The 10,279-nt window shown below is 48.7% G+C and overlaps 1 non-coding gene across 1 annotated transcript; it reads right to left on the minus strand.

The window, feature by feature from the left end:
- Positions 1-9,661: 9,661 nt before the first annotated feature.
- Positions 9,662-9,817, minus strand: LOC133889853 (5.8S ribosomal RNA). The gene has a single exon (XR_009903936.1). It is a non-coding gene; the product is annotated as a 5.8S ribosomal RNA (ribosomal RNA).
- Positions 9,818-10,279: the final 462 nt, after the last annotated feature.

Consider the following 10,279-nt stretch of genomic DNA (forward strand, 5'->3'; position numbering starts at 1 on the left):
ATCTGGCTGAGTAAAGATATACTTCAAACTCTTATGATTCGAATATATCTCACACCTTTTTCCAATCAAATAGTGTCTCCATATCTTGAGTGCGTGTACCACGGCGGCTAACTCTAAATCATGTGGTGGGTAGTGTTCCTCATGCTTTCTCAATTGCCTTGATGCATAGGCTACAACATGGCCTTCTTGCATAAGCACACATTCTAATCCTTGACGAGAGGCATCACAATAAATGGAGAACGGCTTCTGTGTATCTGGCATGACTAGTACTGGCGCAGATGTTAGTCTTTCCTTCAACTCTTCAAAACTTGCCTCACAAGCAGGGGTCCATTTAAATGTTTGTCCTTTCTCATGTAATTTGGTGATGGGCTTTGCAATCTTGGAGAAACCTTCTATGAACCGGCGGTAGTAACCTGCCAATCCAAGAAAACTACGGATCTTAGAGACATTCTGGGGAGACTTCCAATTCAAAACATCTTCCACCTTTCTTGGGTCAACTGCTATTCCTCCAGCGAAGATGATATGACCGAGAAAAGAAACTTGATCGAGCCAGAACTCACAATTGCTCAACTTAGCATACAACTGATTATCCCTAAGCTTCTGGAGAACCAATCTCAGATGTTCTACATGTTCCTCTTTATTCCTCGAGAAAACTAGGATGTCATCAATAAAGACTACTACAAACTTATCCAAGTACTCCATAAATACCTTATTCATCAGATACATGAAGTAAGCAGGGGCATTGGTCAATCCAAAAGACATAACCGTATACTCATATAATCCATAACGGGTGATGAAAGCGGTTTTAGGAATGTCTGATGCTCGAATCTTCAACTGATGATATCCTAAGCGAAGATCGATCTTGGAGAACACACATGCACCTCTAAGCTGATCAAATAAGTCATCGATCCTGGGAAGAGGGTATTTATTCTTGATGGTCACCTCATTCAAGGTGCGATAATCTATACACATCCTTTGGGTCCCATCCTTCTTGGATATAAAAATCACTGGTGCACCCCATGGTGACGAACTAGGTCGGATATAACCTTTGTCTAACAACTCTTGCAATTGTTTCTTAAGTTCCGCTAGCTGGTTAGCAGCCATTCTATACGGCCTTTTAGATATAGGAGCTATATCAGGTACTAGTTTTATAACAAACTCGATGTCACGATCAGGTGGCATGCCTGGCAAATCTTCTGGAAAAATATCCGGGTATTTGCGAATAACTGGAATGCTCTCCATTGGGGTTACATCAGCTTGATTGATTGTTCCTCTAGCCATTGGTGATACTTTTGCAACGTATTCTACTTCTTTTCCTTGTTTAGCAGACAGACGAACGGCTCTTCTTGCACAGTTGATAATTCCATTGAATTTGGTTAACCAATCCATTCCTAGTATAATATCTATCCCTTCGGATTCCAAAACGATAAGGCTCGCTGAAAAATCTACCCCCCTTATCTTAATACTAAGGTTAGGGCATACACGCCTTGCTTTCATTTCTCCACCTAGAGAGCTAACAATCATTCTATTCTTCATAAGAGATATAGGTAAATTGTAGCTTGCCACATACTTGGTTGATATAAAAGAATGTGATGCTCCAGAATCAAATAACACGGTAGCGGGGTTGGAGTTGATGAGAAACATACCGATCACAACATCTGAGGCATCTTGAGCTTCGTCAACTGCCACATGATTCACACGGCCTCTAGCAACATTCTGCTTTACTTGATTCTGGGGCTCATTCCCATCGCGGTTCTGCTGGTTTGCTCCTTGGGCGGGTGGATGATTTGGACACTTATGAGGGCATTGGTAAGCAAAATGTCCCTCTACTCCACAATTGAAACAAGGTTTTCCTTTGGTGGAGGCTTGAGTGTTGTTGCCAGGGTTGTTGTTCCTTTGAGGGATCTGACTTGAATTGCGGGGCATTTGAAAGTTGGAGTGCTGGTTCTGTCCTGCTTTCCTGGATGAGCTCTGATTTGTACATTGGGTCCTGGGTTGATTGTACTGCACTACTGCTGACCAGAACGATTCATAGGTCCAGACTGAGAGGTGTCATAACGGGGCCTGGCGTTGCTGCTTGACTGACTTGGGCGATCCATCTTGCGCTTGCGCTCAATATTGTTTCTCTTGTGCTCTAGGATAAGTGCACGATCTACAAGGGCCTGGAAGTTCTTGAAATTATGAGAAGCCAGAGAATACTGCAGTCCATCATTCAGTCCTTCCAAGAAATAGTCTTGCTTCTTCTCATCGGTATCTACATCTTCTGTTACGTACCGGGACAATTGGGCGAATCAAGTGACGTACTCACTCACAGTCATTCCTCCTTGCTTGAGTGATAGGAATTGCTTTCTCTTAATCTTGATAGATCCTTGGGGTACATGATGAGCACGAAAAGCATTCTTGAACTCCTACCAGTTGATGTTGTCAGGTTCCTCATGAGAAGCGACATAGGCATCCCACCAGTCTGCGGCAAGTCCCATCAGCTGGTGTGAAGCGAACAAAACCTTTTCCCTAGTGTTGCACTGAGCGACTAAGAGTTTCTTTTCGATGACCTTGAGCTAGTCATCAGCGTCCATTGGTTCAACAGTGTAAGAGAAGGTAGGTGGCTTAGTCCTTTGGAATTCTCCGAGCTTGTCACGGGATTGCTGTGGTGGTACAGGGGTGGTGGCGAGGGGATTCTGCTGCATTTGGGCCATGGTCCGAGCCACTCCTTGTAGAATATGAGTTTGCACTGCCAGAAGCTGCTCGAGGGATGGCTGTGGCGTTGGGGCGGGATTGTCATTGTCTTGTCCATCATAAGCATTGCCATTAGCGTTGGCGTGATTCCTTAGGTTCACCATCTGAGATAGGTGCAGGAAGATGAGGAAACTAGGGAATTATGAACAACAATAGAAGCAAAACAGAGATAGACTCCCAAACTAACTAATATATTACTATTATAAGGATGCATTCATGAAGAAGCTCTTCACAATACATCACTCACTCAAATAAAGATCCAAATCATTACATAACACACCACCAGATCCACTCACTCACTAACACATGATTCTAACAACTCATAACAACTATAGGACAACCTCCTAAACGAACTCCTAACTCTGCTGAAACCTCAAGGTGCTGGAGCTGGATGACGACGGACCTGAAGATGGTGCGGGGGACACGGAGTCTCTTCCTCAGACTCAGAGTCAATGAAGAAGATTCCCAGTAGTCTGGGTGGTGACGCTTCTTGTTGCGTAGCTCACTCTGCGCCTGAGCTAGCTTGCCTCTAACATACTGCAGGTCCTCGGTGGTACGATCTAACTCCTAACTTAGCTCCAAAGCCAGGGCGGTCTGCTCTCCAAGCCTGGTTGTACCTTCTGCGATGACGGGTGTAGCGGTGATGTCAGTGAAGCCATTGATGCGATGAGGGTAATGGTTGAACTGAGTGAAGATCAGGTCATCACTGTGGCGGTGGCAGAGGACCAGAAGGGCTTGGCATGCGGCATCATGAATTCCAGCCTCGAAGGTAGCTCTTGGTGAGATGGCGTAGTGGATGCTCGTCACTTCATAGGCTCCACGCTCTAGTAGCGAACCGAAGATCACCACTTCGACTTTCCACTCAGGAGGGGCATCACGTACTCAGTCTTCACTCCTGCGTACTCTAGTGCCTTCTCGGATCTCAGACTGTGAAGTATCTCCCAAATCTTGGTAGGGAACCATCCGGTGCGGTGTCCATCGGAGTGGTAGACACGGCTCCAATGATGAACTCGGGGTGGCTGTGGTCTTGCAAAGGCCATGGCATGGGTCGGGGTCAATGGTCGAGCAGGGAGGCGACCATTAGTACTCTTGCGTGCAGTCTTATGGGTCCGGGCCATCTACAACATTTTGAAAAGAACAGGGAGAGTCAGTAACAGGGTTTAAATAGAATAAGCCAAGGAAACCACAGAAAAGCCAAGGTAGAGTTCTCGAAATTAGTTTTCTTAAGAAAAATATTCCTTAAGACTTGACCATTCTAACTTGGCTCGCGTCCTACACTCAACACGGCTCTGATACCACCTATGTCGCACCCAGTTTTAGAAAGGGACAAAGCCAGATGTAAACCACATGTATGCCAGGATCAAATTTCATACATGCAGCGACTTTATCAGTGTATCACACATAGTGCCATTATTACAGCATTTAACTTAAAAATAAATAGAAAGACCTCAAAGTCTTAAATAAAAGCTCACAAACTAAACACAGCGATTAAACAAAAGCTCACAAACTAAACACAGCGAAGCTCCAACTTCCACAGGCAATTGACCGGGGGAACCACCAACCTAGCAATCTTCATCTTCATCGAGGTAGAAGTCTAGTTCTCCTTCAATGTCTGAGCAACACTTGGTGGACATTTGGAAGGAAATAGCAAGTATGAGTAAATATTGTACTCCAAAAGTGTTGGAAAATAAATGTCATGCAATCTTAAATAAAGGAACAAGCTGTAACAGTTTAAATTTGCATAAAAGCCCACTATGCTAACGAAGAGTTATAAAAGCATCCTATTGGACTAGGTGAATCATCTCTAGATTTCCAACTCCTAGAAACATCTCCACATGTTTCCCAAACCAACCGAACCAAACCAAACCCATCCAACTAATCATGTAAGGATCCAAGTCTCTCATATCTATGAGCACAACTAATATATCAGATTTTACACTCTGCAGAGGTTTTCCAGCTTTCCCCACGAGTCGTGAATTTCCTTATTGTCGTGTCCGAGAAACATTTAACACACTCCAGTGGTGTGCCGTCTGGAAAGTCACTACAAAGCTGTTACAAAGTTTCATCCAGTATGTGCATGCCCACTAGGTTTCACCGTCATCAAAGTGACATTCACACCACCCAGAAGCTCCTTTTTGCGCCTTGTAGTCTCCAGGAAGTTTTAACCCTTCCCTTCCACTACCCATCCCATACCACTAACCAAATGGTTCTGGCCTTTGCCGTCCCCACACATCCACTCTTCCGTTTGGCACGCACAAAATTGGAATCCACTAATTAACAGGCCAGGCCTGTCCCATACCAGGTCTCATGATTGGTACGGTATTTCTTAGTTTGTCGCTCCACAAACAGGTCCTTACTTAGGTTACTTGAGCAAACACTAAGCCAACAACATAACCATCATTATCAACAACACTACTTTGCTCAAGACCTAAGGTTCCATGTTGCTATACCATTACTAGTATTCCCAACTCATAGTTGCATAGTTCATTAGTCATGTTTAACCATTAACCCTTCCATCCCCTTGTGCAAAGCTAAGCATAACTACCCAACATATCCATTGCTAACAACTAGGGGACAAGGAATTATATGGAATAGGATACTATAAGTACATAGGATTTATAATTAACAGCATGCATGTTTGAAATAAAGAACGCATTTAAAAATTGGGATCAAAATGTTCAAGGACACTTGCCTCTTCCAACTTGTTGCTCAGACTCTTCAAATACTTGGTCCTGGAGATTCACAAACTGCTCCTCGTCTGCTCTCGAAATACACCAGAAAAATGCACAACAAAACTAGCTAAGAACAGTACACCAACAGTAGCTAACATCTGATAAAAAGGTACTAAACAATAGTACACGTTGCTACGAACGTGGGAGCGTGAAAATCGCCTAAATCGGAGCTAAAACGAGAAAGATATGCTAAAAACAAGTTTTAGTGTTATTCTAAAAAAGAAAAGGGTATTTTGAATCCAATAGAAAGGTCATGGGCCTTTTTGTAAAAATAGAGGGACCCAAAAGTAATTTTAGAAAAGTTTAGGGACCTAAGTGTAAAAAGACAGTGCTCTTTTTGTAATTACAAAGAAGTTCAGGGTCTAAACTGTAAAAATACAGGGGCTTTTGGTAAATTTAGAAAGGTCCAGGGTCTTTATTACAAAATTGACCTTTTTCCCAATTACAATAATTAGGAATAATGACTGGATAATGGGCTTGATGATGTGGCTCAAGTCGGCAGTTTGGATGACGTGGCGAGCTGATGTGGACGATGATGTGGCTCTGGGCAGCTGACTAGATTAAGGAGGCCACGTGGCAACACGCGATTGGCTCTGGTGAAGGGGTATTTTAGATCTAATCGTGGCCGTCCAACTCAGATCCAACAGCTGAAATTGGGGAGGGATTATCCGGCCGACGGCGGAGCGGACACGGCGGCGAGAAAGAAACCGCGGCGGTGGGCTCGCCGGAGAGAGGCGGAAACCTCGTCACCAAGCACGAATGATGACGGCGAGCGGCACAAAATACTTGGGAGAGTGAGGGCATTCCATTTGATGGCTTACCTAGCGCGGCGCGGTCCTAGACAGGGGCCGTGGCAGCACACTGTTGCGCGTCAGGGACGACGCTCCGATGGTCGGGACGCGATGAAGAGCAGCGGAATCGGTTCCTGGAGAGCACGCAGTCCTGAATATGCGCTCAGATGCGGTGAAGAGGCGGCAGACGCAGCGGTTGGCGAGCTCGATGCTTCGGCGGCAATGGCGGGTGGCAGTGACGCGATTTCTAAGGTTTAAGCGCTCGGTTTGTTGGGGAAATTAGAGAGGAGGGGCATACATATATAGGGCGTGCACGCGCAAACAATACCGTTGGTTGTGGGGGTCGTGGGGATAGGATTCGGAGGCGGGGGCGATCGGTGGAGTCCGATACGGTGAGGGCAACGGTGGCGTGAGGAAAACGCTGATGCGTGGGCCCGGCACGTCAGTGGAAGGGGAGGAGCGATTGAGCGGCTGGGCTGGTGTGGAGAACGGGCTGACGCGGAGACAGGCCGGGAGGCGAGAGAAGGAAGGGGGAGCGGAGCGGGCTTAGCCCAGGAGAGAAAAGGAAGATGGGCCACTAGGAAAAAGAGAAAAGTGGAGAGATTCAGCCCAGGAGAGAAAAAGGATTTTTCTTTTAAAGAACCCTTTTCAAATCTTTTCCAAAATTAAATGACGCGCCTCAAGGTTTTCAAAAGTTCATTTCCACACATAAACTGTAATGCATCTACTCCAGCATGAATGCAACACCAAAAATATAACCTAGGACAAAATTCAATTTATTTTTAGAAAATAGGTTTTAACCTAATCTGTTGATTTAAACCCTAATAAAATTCTAGCAAAATTTTAGGGAATTAGAAAATTAAAAACAAGGGTGTTACACGAGGTGGCCTTGGCGGCCGATATCACAAGGCAACGCCGAGAGAGCTTAGCAGCCGACGCGTCATGCCCGGAGGGCACGCGCAACGAAGGCAACATGTATGAAAGCCCACTTCCCGTCGGACGGGTAGCATCACGCAAGCACTTGTCAATGGCACAGGCGCGATGCCCGCACGATTGAAGGGACATGACGCTGGTAGTCAACCGCACAACAATGGGGGTCCTACCGGCAGCACGGGTCCATCACAACACATGCGCCAGCGTAGCCGCGACGGTCCAGCCATCCAAAGCATCCCACCGCGCTTAGCACAGCAGCTCTGCTGTGAGCATGGCGACCGAAGGTCCACAGAGCGCAGGAGACCAATAGGCACACAGCACATCGGCCCAGCAGCAAATCCAGAGGTGCACGACAACTAGCTAATGTGGATCACGCGAAAACAGCCCCAAAACAGGCGATTTGCCCTACCGAAATGGTGATTCTTGGCAAAAAATCGTTTCCCGGCCAAGGTGGGTGGCATGCTTTTGAGCCCATGCCCAGCCACACAAAAACCAATGTTCGGCCGCTCTCCGGGCCAGTCGAACCACCCCTCCCTACTATACCTTAGGGACATGACCCTCCCAGGAGTTCGGCGAATTTTTTGGGTCTCTGGGCTCACTGTTTTGAGATTTTGCCTACACCCCATTGTATTGTGAGAAATCATGTGCCAGGCACCAGAAAACTGGCGTTTCTTGGATCCGCACTCATAGGGAGCCGCGGGCTCAGGTTTAGGTTCAGGTTCGCGAACATTGCGACTTCGCGAGATCACGGTTCGGTCACATGAAAACTGGTGATTCTTGGTGCCGTGTTCACCTGTTTCATACCACCTTAGCCTTTTTAACCCGTTGACGAGGATCACGCGAAAGCAGCCCCAAAACAGGCGATTTGCCCTACCGAAATGGCGATTCTGGGCCCAGGTGCTCCTGTGGCCAGAGCATCAACACCGGCCGGAGTCCAGCTGGCAGTGTCCGGGGTGGCATGGTGCCAAGCCCATGCCCAGCCACCCAAAAAACAACGTTCGGATGCTCTCCAGGCTAGCCGAACCACCCGTCCCTACTATACCTTAGGGACATCCCCCTTCCCAGGAGTTCGGGGGATTTTTTGGGTCTCTGGGCTCATTGTTTTGAGATATTTCCTATTCCCCATTGTATTGTGAGAAATCATGTGCCAGGCACCAGAAAACTGGCATTTTTTGGATCCGCACTCACAGGGAGCCGCGGGATCTGTTTCAGGTCCGTGAACCTTGCGATTTCGTGAGATCGCGGGTCGGTCACATGAGAACTGGCGATTCTTGGTGCTATTTCCACGAGCTACTACGGGTTGGTCCAAGTGGGCCCCTAGGCCCACGTAGGCGCGCCGGCTGCGCTACCGCCCGTATTTCACAGGTTAGGCCCTGCTAAACTACCATTTCTTATGGGTTTTGGCCGACCACTATTCGGTCAGCCGTCCAGGCCATGGGTGGCAGCGAATCTGCTGTGCGGATGGGTCTTCCGTTGCTGATCGCATCCCTCTCGAACGCCTGGGAACCGCGTGGGCCCCTGTAGGCAGCTGGGTGGGCTCGTAGGTCCATTTTGACCCATCTTGGCCGTTCCATGGCCTATAGCGCACGGTTTCGGGCGTCCCGAGACCCTTGCCATGCCCAGGGCCATCTCAAAGTCCTTGTGGCCTAGAGCTCATGTTTTTGGGACTCTTGCCACGCCCGGGCCGTGTCGGATACCCGGTGCCATTTTCACACGTTTTGGCCGTTCGGTGGCCTATAGGTCAAGTTTTGTAGTGTCCCGACATGCCCAAGCCGTCTTGGCCTCCCGGAGCCATTTTCATCCGTCTTGGCCGTCATGTGGCCTATAGCGCACGTTTTTGGTAGCCCATAGCTCACATTTTTGGGCGTCCCGGGACGCCTAGGACAACTATGTGTCCCGGTGCCGTTCCCACCCGTCTCGGCCTCCCGACGTTGTTTTCATCAAACTTAGCCGTGCGGTGGCTGCGGCCGCACATTTTCGATCGTCCCTGCATGCCCGGGCCATCTTGGCCTCCCGATGCCCATATCATCCGTATCGGCCGTTTCGTGCCCTTGGGTGCATATTTTCATTTGTCACGGCCGTTTTCATTCGTCTCGGACGCCCGATGCCATTTCTCAAGCTGGGCTGCTCCCGATTCTTAAGCTAGGCTGCTCCCGGTTCTCAAGCTGGGCTCCTAAGTTTCTCCTCCTCCGCTTATTTATATGCTTAAACTCAGCGGGTAGTCCCGCCTGACTTGGGGTCACGCTCCAAGCGGCAAGCGTGCGGTCGGTTGGGTCTTAGGTCCACTGCGCCGGCTGCGTGCCAGGGCGCTACACCGAGAACAACTCGTGTTGCCCACCAAGTGCTATGCCCGGCATGGTACGCCGGCAGCCCCAACTTCGGCCCACCACGCCATGTGGCACGAGGCGCCAAATGTCGCGTCCCTCCGCCCACCGATTCAATGGGGGCTGGGGGGAGCATCTTTTGGCGTGATGCCTAGGCAAGCGTGCCCTCGGCCAGAAAGCCTTGAGCGCAACTTGCGTTAAAAAACTCAATGGTTCATGGGATTCTGCAATTCACACCAAGTATCGCATTTTGCTATGTTCTTCATTGATGCGACAGCCAAGATATCCATTGCCAAGAGTCTTGTGGATTATGATAGCGTCACTAGCTAAGGCGGCAGGGTAGGCTAGCTGTGGCCCCGCGTTAGGCAATAACGGTGTTCCTTGATGCCCTGCAGCCCCGTGGGTTCTGTTATGGCCCCTCCCCTCCTTCACGGAGGTCGGGGGCCCGAGCCGAGCGACAGGGGAGCGCCCTGGCGCCCGGCGGCATGGATGACGTGTGCGCGGTCTGTTTTGGTCAGGGTCACGACAATGATCCTTCCACAGGTTCACCTACAGAAACCTTGTTACGACTTTTCCTTCCTCTAAATGATAAGGTTCAATGGACTTCTCACGACATCAGGGGCGGCGAATCGCCCTCGTCGCCATGATCTGAACACTTCACCGGACCATTCAATCGGTAGGAGCGACAGGCGGTGTGTACAAAGGGTAGGGACGTAGTCAACGCAATCTGATGAATCGCGCTTACTAACGAAAGGAAGTAGTG

The sequence above is a fragment of the Phragmites australis genome, chromosome 13, assembly GCF_958298935.1.
Source record: "Phragmites australis chromosome 13, lpPhrAust1.1, whole genome shotgun sequence".
NCBI classification, from domain to species: Eukaryota; Viridiplantae; Streptophyta; class Magnoliopsida; order Poales; family Poaceae; genus Phragmites; species Phragmites australis.